At 44.9% G+C, this 6359-nt stretch overlaps 1 long non-coding RNA gene across 1 annotated transcript; it reads left to right on the forward strand.

The window, feature by feature from the left end:
* The first annotated feature begins 613 nt into the window (after positions 1–613).
* Positions 614–4509, forward strand: LOC121138987. Its single transcript, XR_005875861.1, has 2 exons — positions 614–693; positions 3998–4509. It is a non-coding gene; the product is annotated as an uncharacterized LOC121138987 (long non-coding RNA).
* Positions 4510–6359: the final 1850 nt, after the last annotated feature.

The raw sequence follows: 6359 nt of genomic DNA on the forward strand, positions 1-6359 counted from the left end.
TCAGGGTGTCTCTTCTCCAGACTCTCTTGAGAAGAATCTCATTGTGTACATGGAATCTACCATGTAGCCAGGGCTGGCACTCAAACTCAAAGAAATCCTACTCCCTGTGCTTCCCAAATGCTCAGGTTAAAAGTACACATCATCAGACCAGACAATATTTAATTTTAATTTTTTCTTAAAACAACAACCTCCCCAGCACCCAGGGTCTCAGGTAGCCCAGCTGGCCTTGAAATCACCATGCAGCTGGACATGACTTTGAACTTCTGATCATTCTACCTCTTGCAAACTGGAATTACATGTGTGCCCTATGTCCGGTTTCTGCAAGGCTCAGATTGAACCCGGAGTTTTGTATATGCCAGACAAGCATTCTACCGACAGAGCTCCATCTCCAGCCCCAGTGTTAGAAGTGTGTACCCTTGAGTTTATAATGGGGCATACTGTGCTGAAAGAGTTAGGGACCACAGGGGACAGGACAGACTCTGAGCCCTTACCTGAAACTCACTGAAAGCATACTTTCAATAGCTTTGTGATCACATGGTAGATTAAGTCACAAGGCTGGAATGTTTACAGACAAGGGGGCCTATCTGACTAAACTAAGTTAAAAACAACATGGCTCAAGGCAGCCACACACTCGCCCAATGAAAGCAGGGAAAACTATGAGCCAGAAGATCCTTTTGCCATGAAGCACTCTTGGTAAGTTCCAGAACCAACTTCGATATCAACCTGTCAAAGCTAAATCACAGCATTTGCTCTTTCTTGACCTGAAAATTCCTAATTTTGGAAGTCCCACAGCTGGGCAATACATTACTGACTTCCTACTGGCCTGCAGGAGATAAGATCTCTGATGTGGGTTATGGTAACAGTTGCCTAGGTTACTTCTCAGAACCCGAAGGAGCCCTTTGATAAACACTGGCTTTTCACTGTAACGTACAGATAGTATCTGATGGATGACTAAAGTGACATAAAAGGCTTGGCATCTGTCTTTATGTCATGCCTGTTCCCTTTGCTCCTTAACCCGGGGTCAAATTCTTCTGAGCTTTACATGTAGACATGGTGATTGTTTAAAATGTTGTGCCCAAGGGCTGGGGAGACGACTCAGCTGGTAAAGTGTCTGCCCTATAAACCTGAGGACCTGAGTTCAGACTCCCAGAACGCACATAAATAACTGTGTGTGTGGAAGCATATGGCTGTAACTCCAGCATTGTGGGGTGGAGACAGTTGAATCCCTGAAGCCAGGGTTCCTAGCCCATCTCAAAACCACAGATGGCAGCCAGGCAGTGGTGGTGCACGCCTTTAATCCCAGCACTCGGGCGGCAGAGGCAGGCAGATCTCCGTGAGTTCAAGGCCAGCCTGTTCTACAGAGTGAGTTCCAGGACAGCCTCCACAGTCACAGAGAAACCCTGTCTTGAGACGTCCCCCTCCCCCTATAAAAAGCAACACAGATGGAGTAAAGACCATTGATATCAGCTATGGGTATCCACACCTGTGCTTACACACGTGCATGCGACATGTACATACACACACACCTTACCTACACTAACAAGTACATACAATACACATACAATGCATGAACACTTGCATGTTTTGTCAAAGGACTATAATACAGTTTTTGTTTCTAAGACAGGATCTCACATTGTAGCACAGGCTCACCATATAACTCAGGGTGATGCTCCTGCTTAGCTTCATGTGAGCTGGGATTAACAGGCATGAACCCTCATGCCCAGCATGCCACAAGCTTAACTTGACCATTGTCACTGGTGTTGGTATGAGCACCCTACTCTGTGCTTTCTTGGCAGTTTAAGCAACGACAGTCCCTCAGCCTTATCATTAAGGCCCCAACAAACCATAGGCCAGGATGTTTGTGAAAGAGGATGACATCAACACCAGGAGACACTCAACAGTTCCTGAGTTGAGTCATGGCTCTTGGCCTGTACATCTTCAGGCTGGAATGCTTATGCACAAGAAAAGCTTAAGCCAGTTCTTGTGAGGCTGGGGGCAGTGGGTTGAAGTGAATTAGAGGCCAGCCTGGGCTACATAGTAAGACTTTGTCTCTAAATAAGCATATAAACAAACAAATAAGGTAAATAGAGAAGAGGAAAACTCTGCTCATGACCACCAGGCAATCCTTGGCCTTTCTATTTCTGCTGCCCTTTCAATTAGAGCTGATATCAGGTCAGTTTGGGCTCAAGTAAAGGAGCCTTGCCTGTCTTGGCTGTAATGAGTGGCTTTTTATGCCACAAATGCCTGCTGTCAGGTAACAAGGCCACCCCTGGCTACAGGAAGAGCTAACTCCAGGGGATGGGATGTGGAGGCAGGGCCTTATTGGGGTTTCCCAAGGGCTAAGAGAGGGCAGGGCAATCAGCTTTGAGTCAGAGTATTTGAGCAATTTCATCAGGCATTGGGTTGTAGAAGTGATAGCTAGCTGGCACATGGCCCTTGGGTGACACAGGGCAGAAGAAACACTGCTTGGTGACAGAGTAGGATAAGGGGCAAGTGCGGCTGCAGCCAAGGAACTCACAGGTTTAGATGTGAAAGGTACACTCATGGGCTAATTCCTAATTGTGTGTGTGACACACAGACAACCCGAGTACAGTGCTTCACTACCAACCAGCACAGATGGATCATCTGCATGGTGATCTCTTACTGTTTTTACAGGCAGGAGACAGCAAGTTTTTAATGACTGGAACTCACTCACCGTGTGGTTAAAGCACCTTGCCCCTTGAATCAGATTTGTTATTCTTCCTAACTTAATCATTATGAAAGGGTGCATCAGAGAGATGTCTCAGCTGGTAAAGGAGCCTGAAGACTTGAGTTTGAGCCTTGAGACCACATGGAGGAAAGAGAACCAATTTTCTCAGTTTTTTCTCTGAGCTCCATGGGCATGCTGGACAAGCACTTGCTCCACCGTCAGTCCTAGAAGCCTAGGAGCATTTTCTAAGCCTCCAGTGCTATGAATTTCAGATTTGTACTGTTTGGAGCTCTTGAGTCCACAAGCCACTATGGTGCTGAAATGACCACTTCTGACTCCCTCTTGTGAGTCACTTATTTTGTCATCTATCGAAGACCTTAAGCTGATAAACTATTCAAAGACAGATGTTTGAATTTCATCAAGAGATAGAGAAATCTCTGAGAACTCACCATGCATGAAAATCATGTTTTCAATGGTTTGTGTCTCTCAGGAAGTCATGACAGCTTTTATAAAAACATGTCATTGTCATACTTTTAATACCAGCATTCAGAAAGCAGAAGCAGGCAGATTCAGATCTCTGTCTGAAGTCAGTCTGATCTATATAGCAAGTTCCAGGCCAGCCAGGGCTACAGAGTAGTGAGACTTTGTCTCAAACAAACAAACAGATAAACAGCAAAGAAATAAAGAAAAAAAGCCAAACAACAAATAAAGAAAACCATGTCATAGCCAAAAGAAAAATCTGGCCAGGTGTGGTGTGCACATCTATATTCTCAGTATTGGGAGGCTAAAGCAAGAGTATTGCTGTGAGGTTGAGGCCAGTGTTGGCTTCATGATGAGTGCCCACCAACAAGGGATCAACAAAGTCATATCTCAAACCAAAAGATAAACCATATCAACCAAACCAAACAACAATCCTGAGGGGGGGGGGAAGGAAGAGGGAGGAAGGGAGGGAAGAAGGGAGGGAGGGAGGGAGAATTCAGCTTTCCTCTATAGCTCTATGCTTCTAGCTTTGTTCTGTCTATCAGACTCAGAGGAGGACCAAGGATTTAGAACAGAAGCAGAAGAGAACACTGTACAGTAAAATCTCCTATTATGTAAAAGCAAAGACCTCCCAAAGGAGTGTCTGGTTTTTGCTCCAGGAATCCTTCGCCTTTGTAGAAGAGTGTGTTTCTAATCCCATGTTTGGTTGTATTGTCTTCAGCTCCTGGCAGAGCTTCAAAGGAAAGAATTGCTAGGGCTGCAAAGTTCTTCCCGTTCTGGAGAACATAATTTTGTCTAAAGTTTCCATTCTTTGCTTCTTGTCTTCAGAAATGAGAAGCTCCTTCAGAGGCAGAAGCCCTCCAAGTTCCCTGGGCGTCGCTCGCCATTGGCCCCGCTCTGGGAATGCTCACTTCTGAAGCAATACTGTGGTTAAGATGGTGTCTAAAAAGGGCTTCAAAATGTGGCTTCATCTACCTTCTGAGACACAGCAGAAAACACAGACTGTTGCCTTTTTGAGAATAATGGCTAGAAAGAACAAGAATCCTGGCTGTCCGGAGAGGCACTGGGAACTTCCATCCAGTGATTGCCACGGAAAAAGATACTGGGAGCCTTGGCTACAGTGGATAATCCGTGTTTGTATTCTCTGCTCACTTTTTGAAATTTAAACCCAAGTACAGGAACTGTGACCTCATGCATGTGTCTTTAATATGTAACCACATTTTCTCTTCCCCCAAATTTCTTCCCAAACTTAAGATTAATACTAAGTCCTCGCAGGGCAGCTTAGTAATAACTGTCAAATACCGTAACTACAAATAGCAAATTAAATATATTTATTGAAACTACAAGTATTCTTATTTGTTAAGTGTATTTGTAGGACTTTATCTTATATACATACATATATATGTTTATGCAAACAACAAGCATCCTAGTCTACTTTTCTTCACTGGTTTTTCAAGGCAGGGTTATTCTGTGTAACACTGGCTGTCCTGGAACTTGCTCAAGGCAGCAAGTTGAACATCATTTACGGACTTGCTTCCTGTGGCCTGCTCACCTTGTTTTCTGGTACAGCCCAAGACCACCTGCCCAGGGATGGCACCACCCACAGTGAACATCAATCGTTCATAGGCTTGCCTACAGGTCAGCCTGTCGGAGGTATTTTCTCAGCTTAAATTCCTCTTGCCAGATGACCCCAGTTTGTGTTAATCTGACAAAAGTCAAACTAGGGAGTATTTGTTTCGGCAATATTTGTATGGACAGGATTACTGAGTGCTACTATAGACCATGAACCCTCAAGTTATATCCGTCCAGTGGGACATTTCGCAGCTGTTCAAAGAGCCCATTCTTATATTATCGAGACAGAGAGGAACCTCTAAGATGTGTTGCTGAAAAACATCAAAACAAAACAAAGTGAATAACAATGTAAGTGGGTTAGCGATAGGGTTGATGGGTGTGTGAGGGGTGCGGGTTGACTTAGGTTCTTGCTTGCTATGCAGCTCTGGATGGCCCCAAATTCACTAGGCAGGTCAGGCTGACCCTGAACTTGCACAGTTCTCCTTTCTCTGCCTCTTAAATGCTAGGATTACAGGTGTGCATCATGACCAGCAGTGTTCTAGACTCTGGGTATGTATTACAGTCACGGGGGGGGGATTTTTAAAATACAGCTAAGATCCCCTTTCCCTAAAGGTTATAGTTTATATTTTCTGAACAGCTTCAGTAGAAATGGAGTGGTTTGTGGCATGTGGGCCCTTCTGGAAATTGAGCCATGTCCTTCTGACTGTAGAGCTGGAAAGAAGAATGATAGTTCACCTGAGCTGTCACTCATCCCTCTATCTAGGCACCCATGTGTCCATGCAAACCTCAGGACAGCATGGTGAATGCTTGTGAGGCAGGTACAGTGACCCTGCTTTTTAAGGAGATTGTCCAACTCAGGAGAAAGAACTTCTTTTAACGTGCTTTGCCGTTTTAGCCTGCATGTGTGTCTGTGTGAAGGTATTGATGGAACTCCTGCATGTGTGTCTGTGTGAAGGTATTGATGGAACTCCTGCATGTGTGTCTGTGTGAAGGTGTTGATGGGGCTCCTGCATGTGTGTCTGTGTGAAGGTGTTGATGGAGCTCCTGGCGCTGCCATCACAGACGACGGTGAGCTGCCATGTGGGTGCTGGGAATTAAAGTTGGGCCCTGTGTGTAACAGGTTTTCTTTTGGGCCACCAAGCAACCAGCTCCCAAATCAAGACACGGAGATTCATTAGTAATTCTGAATGCTTGGCCGTATCTTATGCTTGTCCCTCTAGCTCTTATAACTTACTTTAACCTGTTTCTCTTCATTTACTGTAGCAAGTCTTTCTCTGAACCACCAGCTCCCAAATAATGACACAGAGACTTCAGAGACTTATAGTTAATTATGAAAGCTTGACCTTAGCTTAGGCTTGTCCCGCTACCTCTTATTACTTAAATTAACCCATTTATTTTAATCTGCGTTCTGTCATGAGGCTTCTTACCTCATCTCTCTGTACCGCTCATGCTGCTTTCTCTGGTACGCTGGTGACCCCGCCTTTCTTCCCCTCTGAGTCCTCTCTGTGCCCAAATGCACCACCCCACCTCTCCCTGCCTAGTTATTGCCATTCAGCTCTTTATTAAACCAATCACAGTGATACATCTTCACACAGTATAAAGGGATTTTCCACAACAA

This window comes from Mesocricetus auratus, unplaced genomic scaffold (assembly GCF_017639785.1).
Source record: "Mesocricetus auratus isolate SY011 unplaced genomic scaffold, BCM_Maur_2.0 Super-Scaffold_6730, whole genome shotgun sequence".
In the NCBI taxonomy this organism is placed as follows: Eukaryota; Metazoa; Chordata; class Mammalia; order Rodentia; family Cricetidae; genus Mesocricetus; species Mesocricetus auratus.